Source organism: Triticum aestivum, chromosome 6D (assembly GCF_018294505.1).
Source record: "Triticum aestivum cultivar Chinese Spring chromosome 6D, IWGSC CS RefSeq v2.1, whole genome shotgun sequence".
In the NCBI taxonomy this organism is placed as follows: Eukaryota; Viridiplantae; Streptophyta; class Magnoliopsida; order Poales; family Poaceae; genus Triticum; species Triticum aestivum.
In genome coordinates, this window is record NC_057811.1 from 370,995,525 (window position 1) to 371,011,888 (window position 16,364).

The window sequence follows — 16,364 nt, forward strand, 5'->3', positions numbered from 1 at the left end:
TAGATGATATGCATGAGTAGAACACAAAGAGTTTTGGGCGGTGATAGTCATACTGCTTACCACCAATGTCTTATTTTGATTCGGCGGTATTGTGGGATGAAGCGGCCCGGACCAACCTTACATGTCCACGTACATGAGACCGGTTCCACCGAGAGACATGCAACTAATTTTGCATAAAGGTGGCTGGCGGGTGTCTGTTTCTCCTACTTTAGTTGAATCAAATTTGACTGCGGCCGGTCCTTGAAGAAGGTTAAAACAACAAACTTTACGAAACACCGTTGTTGTTTTGTGCATAGGTAAGAACGGTTCTTGCTAGAAGCCCGTAGCAGCCACGTAAAACTTGCAACAACAAAGTAGAGGACGTCTAACTTGTTTTTGCAGGGCATGCTGTGATGTGATATGGTCAAGACATCATGTGATATACGTTATTGTATGAGATGATCATGTTTTGTAAAAGTTATCAGCAACCAGTAGGAGCCTTATAGTTGTCTCTTTATTGTATGAAATGCAAAGGCCATGTAATTGCTTTACTTTATCACTATGCGTTAGCGATAGTTGTAGAAGCAATAGTTGGCGAGATGACCATGACGCAACGATGGAGATCAAGGTGTCGAGCTGGTGACGATGGAGATCATAACGATGCTTTGGAGATGGAGATCAAAAGCACAAGATATGATGATGGCCATATCATGTCACATATTTTGATTGCATGTGATGTTTATCTTTTATGCATCTTATTTTGCTTAGTACGGCGGTAGCATTATAAGATGATCCCTTAACTAAATTTCAAGGTAAAGTGTTCTCCCTGAGTATGCACCATTGCTATAGTTCGTCATGTTGACACACCACGTGATGATAGGGTGTGATAGACTCCACGTTCACATACAACGGGTGCAAGACAGTTTTGCACATGCGGAATACTTGGGTTAAACTTGACGAGCCTAGCATGTACAGACATGGCTTCGAAACACTGGAGACCGAAAGGTCGAACGCGAATCATGTAGTAGATATGATCAACATAGAGATGTTCACCATTGATGACTACTCCATCTCACATGATGATCGGACATGGATTAGTTGATTTGGATCACGTATCATTTAGATGACTTGAGGGATGTCTATCTAAGTGGGAGTTCTTAAGTAATTTGATTAATTGAACTTAATTTGTCATGAACTTAGTCCTGATAGTATTTGCATATCTATGTTGTAGATCAATGGCCCGTGCTACCGTTCCCTTGAATTTTAATGCGTTCCTAGAGAAAGGTAAGTTGAAAGATGATGGTAGCAACTACACGGACTAGGTCCGTAACTTCAGGATTATCCTCATTGCTGCACAGAAGAATTATGTCCTTGATGCACCGCTAGGAGAAAGGCATGCTGAAAGAGTAGACACTGATATTTTGAACATCTGGCAAGCTCGATCTGATGACTACTCGATAGTTCAGTGTGCCATGCTTTACGGCTTAGAATCGGGACTTCAAAGACGTTTTGAACGTCATCGAGCATATGAGATGTTCCAAGAGTTGAAGTTAATATTTCAAGCAAATGCCCGAGTTGAGAGATATGAAGTCTCCAACAAGTTCTATAGCTGGAAGATGGAGGAGAACAGTTCTGTCAGTGAACACATACTCAAAATGCCTGGGTATCATAATTACTTGACTCAGCTGGGAGTTAATCTTCCAGATTATAGTGTTATTGACAGAGTTCTTCCATCACTGCCACCAAGCTACAAAGGCTTCGTGATGGACTATAATATGCAAGGGATGGAGAATACAATTCCCGAGCTCTTCGCAATGCTCAAAGCTGCAGAGGTAAAAATCAAGAAGGAGCATCAAGTGTTGATGGTTAACAAGACCACTAGTTTCAAGAAAAAGGGCAAGGGAAACAAGGGGAACTTCAAGAAGAATGGCAATCAAGTTGTCACTCCCAGGAAGAAGCCCAAAGCTGGACCTAAGCCTAAAACTGAGTGCTTCTGCTGCAAAGGAAATGGTCATTGGAAGCGGAACTGCCCTAGATACTTGGCGAATAAGAAGGATGGCAAAGTGAACAAAGGTATATTTGATATACATGTTATTGGTGTGTACTTTACTAGTGTTCATAGTAGCCCCTTTTTATTTGATATCAGTTCAGTTGCTAAGATTAGTAACTCAAAACAGGAGTTGCAAAATGAACAGAGACTAGTTAAGGGCGAGGTGATGATGTGTGTTGGAAGTGATTCCAACGTTGATAAGATCACCATCGCACACTCCCTCTACCTTCGGGATTAGTGTTGGACCTAAATAAATGTTATTTGGTGTTTGCGTTGAGCATGAATATGATTGGATCATGTTTATTGCAATACGTTTATTCATTTAAGTCAGAGAATAGTTGTTGTTCTATTTTCATGAACAAAACCTTCTATGGTCATACACCCAATGTGAATGGTTTATTGAATCTCGAACGTAGTGATACACATATTCATATATTGATGCCAAAAGATGCAAAGTTGATAATGATACTGCAACATACTTGTGGCTCTGCCATTTAGGTCATATTCTTGTAAAGCGCATGAAGAAACTCCATGTAGATGGACTTTTGGAATCACTTGATTATGAATCATTTGATACATGCGAACCATGCCTCATGGGCAAGATGACTATAACTCCATTCTCTGGAACAATGGAGCGAGCTAATGACTTATTGGAAATAATACATACCGATGTATGCAGTCCGGTGAGTGTTGAGGCATGCGGCGGGTATCATTATTTTCTAACCTTCACAGATGATTTGAGTAGATATGGGTATATCTACTTGATGAAACACAAGTCTGAAACATTTGAAAAACTCAAAGAATTTCAGAGTGAAGTGGAGAATCAGCATAACAAGAAAATAAAGTTTCTACGATCTAATCACGGAGAGGAATATTTGAGTTACGAGTTTGGCCTTCACTTAAAACAATGTGGAATAGTTTCACAACTCACGCCACCTGGAACACCACAGCATAATGGTGTGTCCGAACGTCTTAACCGTACTTTATTGGATATGGTGCATTCTATGATGTCTCTTACCGATTTACCACTATCGTTTTGGGGTTATGCATCAGAGACATCCGCATTGACGTTAAATAGGGCACCGTCCAAATCCGTTGAGATGACACCGTATGAAATGTTGTTTGGCAAGAAACCTAAGCTGTCGTTTCTTAAATGTTTGGGGATGCGACACTTATGTCAAAAGGCTTCATCCTGATAAGCTCAAACCCAAAGCGGAGAAGTGCGTCTTCATAGGATACCCTAAAGAAACTATTGGGTACACCTTCTACCACAGATCCGAAGGCAAGATCTTTGTTGCTAAGAATGGGTCATTTCTAGAGAAGGAGTTTCTCTCGAAAGAAGTGAGTGGGAGGAAAGTAGAACTTGATAAGGTAATTGTACCTTCTCTCGTATTGGAAAGTAGCACATCAGAGAAAACCGTTCCCGTGATTCCTACACCAACTAGAGAGGAAGCTAATGATGATGATCATGAAACTTCGGATCAAGTTACTACTGAACCTCGTAGGTCGACCAGAACGCGTACCGCACCAGAGTGGTAAGGTAACCCTGTCCTGGAAGACATGTTGTTAGACAACGGCGAACCTACGAACTATGAAGAAGCTATGATGAGCCCAGATTCTGAAAAATGGCTTGAGGCCATGAAATCTGAGATAGGATCCATGTATGAGAACAAAGTGTGGACTTTGGTGGATTTTTCCGATGATCGGCAAGCCATTAAAAATAAATGGATCTTCAAGAAGAAGACTGACGCTGATGGTAATGTTACCATCTACAAAGCTCGACATGTCGCAAAAGGTTTCCAAAAAATTCAAGGAGTTGACTACGATAAGACTTTCTCACCCGTAGCGATGCTTAAGTCTGTCCGAATCATGTTAGCAATTGCCGCATTTTATGATTATGAAATATGGCAAATGGATGTCAAAACTACATTCCTTAATGGATTTCTAAAAGAAGAGTTGTATATGATGCAACCAAGAGGTTTTGTCGATCCTAAAGGTGCTAACAAAGTGTGCAAGCTCCAGCGATCCATCTATGGACTGGTGCAAGCATCTCGGAGTTGGAATATACACTTTGATGAGGTGATCAAAGCATATGGTTTTGTACATACTTGCGGTGAAGCCTGTATTTACAAGAAAGTGAGTTTGAGCTCTGTAGCATTTCTGATATTATATGTGGATGACATATTGCTGATTGGAAATGATATAGAATTTCTGGATAGTATAAAAGGATATTTGAATAAGAATTTTTCAATGAAAGACCGCGGTGAAGCTGCTTACATATTAGGCATCAAGATCTATAGAGATAGATCAATAGGCTTGATAAGATTTTCAATGAGTAAATACCTTGACAAGATTTTGAAGGAGTTCAAAATGGACCAGTCAAAGAAGGAGTTCTAGCCTGTATTACAAGGTGTGAAGTTGAGTAAGACTCAAAACCCAACCACCGCAGAAGATAGAGAGAGAATGAAAGTCATTCCCTATGCCTCAGCCATAGGTTCTATAAAGTATGCCATGCTGTGTACCAGTACTTATATGTGCCTTGCCATGAGTTTGGCAAGGAGGTACAATGGTGATCCAGGAGTAGATCACTGGATAACGGTCAAAATTATCCTTAGGTACCTTAAAGAGGACAAAGGAAATGTTTCTCGGTTATGGAGGTGATAAAGAGTTCGTCATAAAGGGTTACATCGATGCAAGCTTTGACACCAATCCAGATGACTCTAAGTCTCAATCTGGATACGTAATAAAAGTAGGAGCAATTAGCTAGAGTAGCTCCATGCAGAGCATTGTAGGCATATAGGGCCCGTAATACATCACATCGTGACTAACTCCTTAGTCGTTTGCTTGCAAGCTTATGGTGTGTATTACCTAGAGGGCCCAGAGATACCTCTCCGATACTCGGAGTGACAAATCCTAATCTCGATCTATGCCAACTCAACAAACACCTTCGGAGATACCTATACAACATCTTTATAATCACACAGTTACATTGTGACATTTGATAGCAAACAAGGCATTCGTCCGATATCCAGGAGTTGCATAATCTCATAGTCGAAGGAATATGTATTTGACATGAAGAAAGCAATAGCAATAAAAATGAACGATCATTATGCTAAGCTGGGATATACCCCGCGGTGTAACCCGCCGGATGTATGACCCGGATGGAGCTTGGTGACTCACTGGCGACCCGCCTGGACCTGGCGGTTTACGGGCAACCCGCCTGAACATTACGACTCACTGGTGACCTGGCAGGTGGGTCAGACGGACGACAAGGCCCAAGGCCCAGTAGGCCGGTTCATGTGATGGTGGGCCGGCTTAAGAGGAAAGGCGTGAAGAATATTTCCCTTACAAGGAATTAAGACCCTGACTTGTATCTGGCTTGTATTAGAAGGTAGACTAGTCCTAATCCTGGTAGGACTCCACATGTAACCCACCCCTCCAACTTATATAAGGAGGGGCAGGGCACCCCAAGAGGGGAGACAATCTTGAAGGCTAGACACAACTAGAGGAGAGCTGGTTATGCGGCGAATCCCTCATGAGCATAATGAGACCTAGGTACGAAAAGCATGTAGGGTTATTACCGGATGATGTTTCCCGGGGTCTGAAGCTGTCTAAACCCTTGCCTTGTGTGTTAACCCGCTTCACGTCTCTCGATTCCGATCAACCCCGTTCAGGCTACTACCCAATTGCGTTGGCGTCACGACAAGTCCTCACACTAAGGACATCTGCCGTGACAAATCCACGACAGTTGGCGCCCACCGTGGGGTCTTCGCACAATGGTGTTGAGTTCTTGAAGAGATTTCTCACGGGGATCAAGAAGCCCGCGATTCGTCGGATGAAACAAGAACATGCAATATTCATTGTTCAGTAATTGGAGTCATGATTATCTTTGGAGCGGCAGATACAAGATTTGAGTTCAAGTGAGATTAGGGTTTGGTGGTGTACGTCGCCGCCAGTCTTTGAAACCGACCAGATTTTCTGCTGCCGTGGTCGTACTGCGGATTTCCATCGCCTGGTTGACACCGAGTTCGAGACAAAGGCCTGCTGCAAGGGCAATTCATCAAGGGCGTTACTACTCCGAGACCGGCAGAAGTACTGTTTGTACACGCAGGCGCAATTTGCTCTGGCTGCAGTCGTCGGCCAAGATTCAATCACGAGTCACCTCCGCATTGCACAGAAGGCAGAGATGTGCTCACATCCATCAAAACCGCAAGTCATCTAATTAAAAATCCTGAGAAGATCAATCACCGATTGGTCTGCAAAAACAAATCTAGACACCGAGGTGTACTAAGTTGAAGTGCTTTGTTTGCACAAAATTCCAGATACTAGTTGAGGTGCTACGTTGCTGCTACATCACGTGAAGGCCAAAAGCTGAGTACTAGTTCAGTTTTTGGAATTTTCATCTTTAATTATTACATCTACTCAGAGTATGCTGCCAGCAAGACTTCCAAGAAAGCTCTCACGTGGTCACAAGGGACAAGCCATCACACTTAATCCGCCGCTGATTTTCCATCGCAAAACACCCGCGACATGTGCCTTCAAGCAGTCAATATGTGAAGGCAAAAAGTGGTACATCCATTGATCCATCAACATGAGGTGATAGTACTAAAACAATGATCCGTCAGCACGAGAGAAAAAGTCAAACCAACGACAACTCGGAGGAGGATTTGCCGATTTGGTCATGGGCGCACGATGATTCCGAGCCATTTTCAACCTTGCGCTGGCTGCGCCCGCTCTACTGTCGTCGTCCGCCCTTGCTCCATCAGCCGCCATCGTCCGAATACCGCTGCTGGCTCGTCCTTCTGCTTCGGAGACACCGCAAGCCGCCGGCTTAAGAGCCGCGTGCGAGTCACCCCGAGCCACCTTGGATTGACCTTTGCTATGGTCCTCGCCTTGATTCCTAGAGCCGCCTCCGCGGCGCGTCTCGCCATGGACCCGTTTTCTGAGCTGCCGCTTGAGAGCCAGCCGCACGCTTCGGACTCCATGAAGATTTTATCAATATGTGCACAAGAAGAACCAGTTGACCAAAAAAAGTCATCAAGCCGCCATTTGCCTTGCTCGTCACCGAGCCGCTGTCGCGTGGACGAGATCCGGACGTTACCATTGCCGCTTCACCTCCTGTGGTGAGTCGTATTATGCTGTGTTGAGCCGCCTCTGCTATATTGAGCCGCCGAGAGTCACCGGTCTGCCTGAGCCGCCGGGGCTATATTGAGTCACCGGTCTGCCTGAGCCGCCTTTGTCACGTTTAACGGATCATCCGTCATCTGAAAAAATCAGGTGATATCCATTTAAATTTATTTTATTAGCACATATTATTTTTGTCAAAGAGCAGTTTATCTTTGCCTTGGTCTGCGATATTGTTTATGCAGGACAATTGTTCACTGCAAGAGTGTTGGCCGTGTCATGGATGTATAGCCCGCGCTACCATTATCATGCGTCAGCTTCTGACCGTGCCATGATGTTCGATGAATATATGTGCAAACCACCGTTTTTACAGCCCAATTTACATCAATATGACGTGGTTGATTCGCTCGTCCGCGCGGCTTACCGCGCCTTTGGTTGCCTCGCCCTTCTGCGCTGGCTTGCATTGCCGCGGCCGGCTCATTTTCTACTCCCGCGGCCGACTCGGTCGTGATTGATTTTAGCTTAACTGTGGTGATCATCAATTCCATGATGGATAATTTCTGGCCTGACATATCAGGTGAAATCCATCCAGTATATTTTTATATTACATATTGCTTTCTTTAACAAAGCAACTACTCTGGCTTGCAAGTTCTCTAATGTAGGACAAGTTGTCTACTGCAAAAGGGACTATTATATCACTAAGCCGTTGAAACGACTCATACCGGTTTATATCACGGTCAAATATGGAGAATCTCAAGACAACTCCTCGAGTCGTCTTAGGACTCGGGGGCTACAATGACATGACTCGGTAGAATTGTCCGGTTTCAATGTATTCAAGGGCTCCAGGTCATTGAAGGGATGATAACCCGGTCCTTGAGGCTACTGCCATATTGATAAAAATTTAAAAGCCGTCAGAAAAATTCCGGCTTAAAATGAAGGATTCCGATTTAAAATCCAGCTCAAGGGAAATCTGTCTCGTATAAAGCTTTGAAGCTCTCAATATCCGGTTTAAAATTCCGGTTCAAAAAGAATCCATCTCTCGCAAGTTCGAGTTCTCAGAAAAATTAAAGGTTGCCAAAGAGAATTTGCTGCCATGATGTGTGGTTCAAACATGGGCATCCTGCTTTATGGGCTTATCTTATTATGATCACTTGGGGGCTTCCTACTCACTGACCATAGCTATGACTACCCTCTTGATCCGGCTTGTACGCCATGATTACAAAATACTTGGGGGCTTCCTGCTCATTGAGCAGAGCTATGACTACCCTGCTGATCCGGCTTGTACGACTGGAATGAAATATTACTTGGGGGCTCTTTGTTAATGGACACAGCTTCGTTGACCCTTGTAATAGGCTTGGACGCCAGGTGTATTCACCAAAAAATCCGGGTTATCCTGCCTTTGTAAGTCTGCCGCTCCGCCTAGGTAATCCTGGAATGACTCGTCGTACTCTTGACAGTCAATCTTATAAAGACCCTGAACTTGTCAAAGTTAAAACGGTGATTGGTCATCTGAGGCCCAGCTTACAAGGTTTGAATGAAGGTTTAACTCAGCGGTTGTGCGGCCCTTGAACAGCACTTGACTTTGAGGCTTGGCAGCCTATGAAAGCCTTGTTTTTTGATTTATATTTGATTTGAACATTTTTTTGAGGTTCATCTCTTGTGACATGTTAATACATGGTTGAAAACCGATGAGGGATATGTTGCCTTATGGTTCATATATGAATCTATCAGGAGTTTATTGACCCGGCCTGGCTTTGGACTTTAAGTCGCCAGTATATGATGATTTTTTGTGCTTTGAGCTTTGGCTCTAAGCTTTGGGATATTACCCCTTGCTGCATATGGCGTTGTAAGCCGGCAGTATGAACTGATTTCACAGGCCATGTAGCCTTGATTATATGGCTCATCATTGAGCATCTTTTGGGTTTGATAACCCGACCTGATAGCAGACTTTAAGTCGCCAGGATATTTTGCCTTGAGCAATCAAAATGATGATATTTCATGACTCCGGGTTGATACTGGCCCTGGATTATAATTATCAAGGCATCACTATGGTATTAATCTATAGGTATGTTTTTAAATAATGGTATGAATATTTTGGGTTTGATAAACGGCCCTGGCTTTGGACGTTAATTCGCCAGTATATTTTGGATTGTGCCATTGGAATCATGCGCTTATAAATCATTGGATTATTGTCCTCATTGGGTATGGCGATGTAAGCTGGTAGTATGAGCCAATTCTATAGATATTACCAGATTATCCTGCTCCGGGTTATATTGGTCAATATTGAGTTTATTGAGGCTATGAGCCACCAAAGTGATCTTTTCAAAAATCGGACATGACTATGAGCCGCCATGGATGGGGTTATCAATTCCTGATTTTTTGCAAAGGTTATAAGCCACCGGGTTGTATCCCGGAGGACAATGGATGCGCATTAAGTCGCTATTGGCCAAGAGCCGCCGGATCATATTATTCCAATCTTTAATAGCCAACTTGGCTAGATTTTCATTATGATATTGAATGATTGAGGTTTTCAAAGTCGCTTCAGTGCAATGGCTATTATTTCTTTATCAATGGAGAAGATTTATTCTGCGATGGAAGGAATAGTCCCGAGTCGTTGCAGGCTTACAACCCGGCACTTGCGGGCTACATTATTCAGATTGATATCACATCAAATACGCAAGTCCCATGTCACTGCCAGCATGCACCATGGCACTTGGGGGCTAATGCAAGGTCATTTTTTACTTGCCTTATTGAAGACCCGACTCATCATCGTAATGAGCCGGCCCTTGGGGGCTACCAATTGCTCCAGTCAAAAATTCAAAGTACACAAGCCTTAATCCATTATATTGAAGGGTCCATTGCTCAGTTGGTAGAGCACAAGGCTCTTAACCATGTGGTCATGGGTTCAAGCCCTACGATGGAGGCTACATCATATGATGTTATTTTCAATGAAGTTCCAGCTCAGTATTGTCTTGCTGAGCCGGCCCTTGGGGGCTACGCGTTGCTGTTCAAGTCTACATGATCATATCTACAAAGTTCATGTTCATTATTGCATAATGACCCGACCCTTGGGGGCTACACTGGTTGAAGTTTTTTGAGCATAAGGAAATTACAAGTCCCAGGTTGCTGCGAGCATGACAACCCGGCACTTGGGGGCTACATATGTGCAATATTCATTTTTGACTAGTGACTGAGATGAACAACCTGGATTTCTCCAAAGTTGCAGCATTAACATTAAAGCAAGTCTTAAGCTGTTACTACGCTCCCTTCTTAAGACTTGGGGCTACAAGTGATATACATATAAGGGAGGTACATTTTCAAGCTTGATGTTAGCAACAATTATGACCGGTGCTATCAATATTTATAAGCCGACAATTTTGGCAATTATAACTCGCCAGCCTCTACATCCTCAAGCCGGCGGATCACCGGATGAATATCTTGAGTCCAATATTTTTATTAAGCCGGAGCTTTGGAAACCAACTCAAATGGATTATTTCTTATAATATTTCTATACAAGAAACCAATGTTAGCAAATTGATTATGAAGCTGGCCTATTGACCCGGATTTTTCAGAAGAAGTGCCCGAATTTTTGGCATTGACAAAGTTTGAACATATCTGCTAAAGGAGATTTGCTATGAGATCATGAACATGCATCTAGGAGGAAATGCCGAGGATTTAAGGATGGTCAGGTGTCGGTTCAGGAAAACTTTTAACCCGGAACACAACCTGTCAAATTTATTCTTGTGTTTATTTTGTAGCATAAGTTTACCATGGATAAATCCAAGCTAAACTAGGGGCTAATGTCGGGGATATACCCCGCGGTGTAACCCGCCAGATGTATGACCCGGCTGGAGCTTGGTGACTCACTGGTGAGCCGCCTGGACCTGGCGGTTTACGGGCAACCTGCTTGAACATTGCGACTCACTGGTGACCCAGCGGGCAGGTCAAATGGACGACAAGGCCCAAGGCCCAGTAGGCCGGTTCATGTGATGGTGGGCCGGCTTAAGAGGAAAGGCGTGAAGAATATTTCCCTTACAAGGAATTAAGACCCGGAGTTGTATCCGGCTTGTATTAGAAGATAGACTAGTCCTAATCCTGGTAGGACTCCGCATGTAACCCACCCCTCCAACTTATATAAGGAGGGGCAGGGCACCCCAAGAGGGGAGATAATCTTGAAGGCTAGACACAACTAGAGGAGAGCCGGTTATGCGGCGACTCCCTCATGAGCATAATGAGATCTAGCCACAAACAGCATGTAGGGTTATTACCGGATGATGTTTCCTGGGGCCCGAAGCTGTCTAAACCCTTGTCTTGTGTGTTAACCCACTTCGCGTCTCTCGATTCCGATCAACCCCGTTCAGGCTACTACCTAATTGCGTTGGCCTCACGACAAGTCCTCACACTAAAGACATCTACTGTGACAAATCTACGACAGGTCTTGTCCATCACATCATTCTCCTAATGATGTGACCCCGTTATCAAATGACAACACATGTCTATGGTTAGGAAACCTTAACCATCTTTGATCAATGAGCTAGTCTAGTAGAGGCTCACTAGGGACACGGTATTTGTTTATGTATTCACACATGTATTTAGGTTTCCGATCAATACAATTGTATAATGAATAATAAACCTTTATCATGAATAAGGAAATATAAAATAACAAATTTATTACTGCCTCTAGGGCATATTTCCTTCAGTCTCCCACTTGCACTAGAGTCAATAATCTAGTTCACATCGCCATGTGATTAACACCAATAGTTCACATCACACTACAAAAAAATACACTTTCGTGATGATACGTGTTTGTCACAGTAGGTCACATTTTCTGTCATGCATGTACATCCATGACGATTTTATGACAGAATCAAGATAGTCATACCTGTGCTGTCGTAGAATTGTTCCATGACATTACCAAAATTATCATCACGGCAGTGTCCACTTCCATGACGATAAATCCCGCGTCACAGAAGTGCTTTCGTCAAGGGTGACCGACACGTGGCATCCACCGTAACGTAACGCCGTTAAGCTATCGGGTCGGGTTTTGGATCCGATAACCCGTTAACAGCCCCGACCAATGGGGATTTTCCACGTGTAAAATCATCATTGGCTGGAGGAAACACGTGTCGGCTCATCGTTGGGACAGATGTCATCCACTCATTGGACAGAAGGCGCCTATGGTACGTCGACACATGGCACGGCCCAACAGAGGCCCATTCCTGTGAAAAGGCCGGCCCGTTTGACTTGGTCAAAAGGTGGCGGGCCGGCCCATGTAAAGCCTATTAATGGCCTGTTCGCATATAGCCCATTTACAGCCCGCTAACCCAAGGCCCGTTACGCCCTATCCGAATTAGGCCCAGTAGCGTCATCTGGGCCACCCAATATGATTCCTGCCCGTTTTCACTTCTGGCCCATGTATGGCCGATGACGTCTTTCGGCCCATATGAGGCCCTATGTAACTCTTGGCCTATTAACGGCCCGTGGTGAAACTGGCCTGTAATGAACAGTGTATCACTTTACACCCATTAACGGCCCGTGGTGAAACTGGCCCGTAATGAACAGTGTATCACTTTATACCCATTAACGGCCTGTTATTTCGTTGGGCCGTTTCCAGCCCATGTTATCTTTCGGCCTTCTCAGAGCCCATTTATTCTTGGGCTCATTTCCAGCATTCGTTTACTTACGGCCTGTTACTGTCATTTTCTGCTTGTGGGCCAAATTCAGCCCATGGTTATAGTCGGCCCGTTTGTGGTCCATTAATATGTTGGGCCGTTTTCATAGCATCATCAAATACGGCCTATTAACGATGGCCCGTTATGGTCGGCCCATGAACGGGCGATTCCAACTCTAGCCCGTTTACGGCCATAATGCGGCCTGTTATTGGCCCATGTTTGGCCAATCGATCATACTGCCTGTATAAGGCCCATTGATGATACGACCCGTAGAAGGCCCATTGTTTCTACGGCCCGTAGAAGGCCCATTGTTTCTACGGCCCGTAGAAGGCCCACTGTTTCTACGCCCCTAGAAGGCCCACTGTTTCTACGGCCCGTAGGAGGCCCAGTGTCACTACAGTAAATATTAGCCCATGGTTATTGTGGCCTAGTTTTAAAAAATAGGTTATTGCAGCCACTAGCAAACCGCGGAAAAAGAACTGCAATGACTACAAGCAAACAAATAAACAAGACAACAAGGAAATAAATAAGCAAGCAACTTATGCTAGGCTATCACGACTATCACACATATTACATCCACTGGGCATCAAAGTTCGCCACCAGTGCCAATAAACGCGCCGACAAAAGAATATACAAAACCGAGAGCACTTCAGAAGGCACTAGGCCTGGCCACGTCGGGCCGCCCAAACAGCTGAAGAAGCTGAGTAGACCTCAGTTGTGTCAACGATAGATGCATCAACACTAGATTTAAGGCATGATGGTGCACACGGCAGTCCTCTGACATCTTCATTGCATCTTTGACTTCAAGTCGGAGCTGAGCTGAAGCAAGCCTTTCCGTTTTAAGTTGAGACTGAAGAAGTCGAACTGATTGAGGCAGCGACTGCACAGAGGTTGTCTCACACCTGCTGGTGAGTAGCTTCAACTCACTGTCTTCATCAAGACAGGACCTTGGGGTCATCTCGCTGTCCTCAAGATGGTTTGGCTCACCATCTTCCCAAAAGTTCTGCCCGGCGTAAGAGGTACGAGTCTGAAAGAGAAACAAGGAGACACGTAACAGGTTTCACAATTATATAAGCAAATAAATGGATCTATTCTGCATAAGGAACTTGTTTTTCCAACTACAATTTGAAACTGGTAGTTGTTGCAAACATCCAATCAGATGTAAACAGCAAAGCAAACAGTAGTGGAGGAAATGATGCCTATCCAAATCTATACTAGAACAAAGTTTGAAGGCTTGAGAAGGATGAACTTACATTACATGTTAAGACGGGATGGACAAAGCCCTTCTCCATGTTGATGGAAGGATAATTCAATAAATTCCCCAAAGAAAATTCTTTACCATTATTCTACATTTTGCACAGAGTAAATATAGATCAAATAATATTGGAAGAAACAGAGGATAATGAAGCTCAGGTGCAGACTGATGATACATAATCAAATAGCAATTAATTAAGTACATCGTTACAAGGCAAAAGGGAGAGAGGTACTGACAAGAGCAATGCAGAGCCCATTATTGTTTTGAGATTGTATGATCCTTTGGGCAAGGAGATTCATCTGAAATTAGTTTTCATACAAGAGAGAAGGTAAGGCACAAGCAGAAATTTAGGAGTTCAAATTTTGAATTGATGTCATAGACAGTACCTGACGCTGGGCTCCCAGAAGTTCTAATAGGGGTTTGGCCACTGGAGTAGGGGTAAAGTGTGGTACAGTTGGGCCTGTGTTTTCCGTGGCTGCTGATCTATCTGATTTAACATGTATCACTACCTTTTCCAAAACCTAGTTTGTACTCCTTGAGGATCTGCATTCACCCTCTTCCTTTCGGACATCTATTACGAAAGAACAACATTTGACTGGAAAAACATAGTGTGACGACACATGGAATAGGTACAGAAAATGGATAGGTATGGCATATACTCATATATGATGCTTAAACTAAGAAGATGGTGTAACAAAGTAGAAGTAATGCAAGAGGTCAGATGCAAAATATGTGCGACCAATACAACTTTGCAAAGTTAGAGCACGCACCTTGATGGGTGAATAAGATAGGCCATCCGCCACCATGCCAAGTTTGTTAGCCAGTGGATCGTTCCGCAATATTCCTCTCATGCGCCCATTCTCATATTCATTTTGATAATGTTCAATATCTGACATGCATGAAAACATAAAAACAAGTGAGATTTTCTTTGTAATGCAGAAGTGATTCTAATCCAATACTGCCTCCCTGTAAACCCCTTTATGCTATCTCTGCAATTCTTTTAAAAGATGCCATGCATGCTGTAATTTGTTGTGTGCATTAATATAATGTGGCCTACTACTCAAAATATGAGAGCTCCAGAAGTGATGACACTTCGCAGATGATAGCTCCAACATATAGTAAAGAAGAACAAGTCGACCTGACCTGACAGATTCAAAATATACTAAGGGAGAACAACTCGACCTGGCCAGTCGACCACAAGAGAAGAGTATCATCTTAAAGAAGAGCAGAAGAGCAAGTAGATTCAAGATATTACAAGTCTTTCAATACAATGTCGGTTGGCCACCCATGATGAACCAGAGCGCACAGAGAAATACTATTCTTTCCGGTCTCTCCATATGTGGCTCACATGCATTTCGAAACTAAAGTAGGAACATTTAGCTAACCTATTAAACATCTCTCAGTTTTACTAATATCAGCAATAATATCAGATATGAATTTGTACAACTAAGCTTGTTTAGCTCGATGGGTTGAGCAGTGCTATTACGACACGAACCACGTAGGCTGATTGTGGTCATCATAAAATGGGGAAAACATAAGCATGATGAGTACAGTGTTGACCGTGGCAGTGGGATGGCAGATCTGAAGCTGCAAACCGCGCAAAGGGTAGTTAGCAACCGATGTTTGCTTTGAAATAACAACTAAGATTTGGTATGGACAAGAAAGTACAGTCAACAAGTGACAAAGAAATGCAATTATGCTGTCTCTCTATATGTCGCGACATGCATTTGGAAACTCAAGTGGGACCTTTAGCTAACCAATTAAATGTGTCGGTTAACTAATATCAGTATCATATCACAATCATATTTGAACAACTAAGCTTTCAAATTCTGAGTGTTGTGTTGTTTAGCTTGAAGGGTGGATTAATGCTAGTATGACAGAAAGCACCTACGCAGATCATAGTAGAGTAGATAAAAGGGGAAAACCCTAAGCATCAAGAGAAAAATCAGGAAAGTGGAACTAGCTGGACCAGTGGGTGGCGCACATGCTTTTCGAAACAAATATAGGAACATTAGGTGACCAATTAAACATTCTTTGTTTTAGTGATATGAGCATCATATCAGATTCGTATTTCAACACGTAAGCTTTGGGTTGAGGTCTTGAGGAGCAGTGCTAGCACGACACGAAGCACCTACGATGATGGTAGTGAATATAAAGGGGGGAAACCATAAGCTTTACAAGTATAGTGCCCGTGCCATGGCGGATCTGAAGGTGCAAACCGGACAAAGCTACTTTGCAACCAATGTTTGCTTTCAACTAGCCACTACGATTTGGTACGGACAAG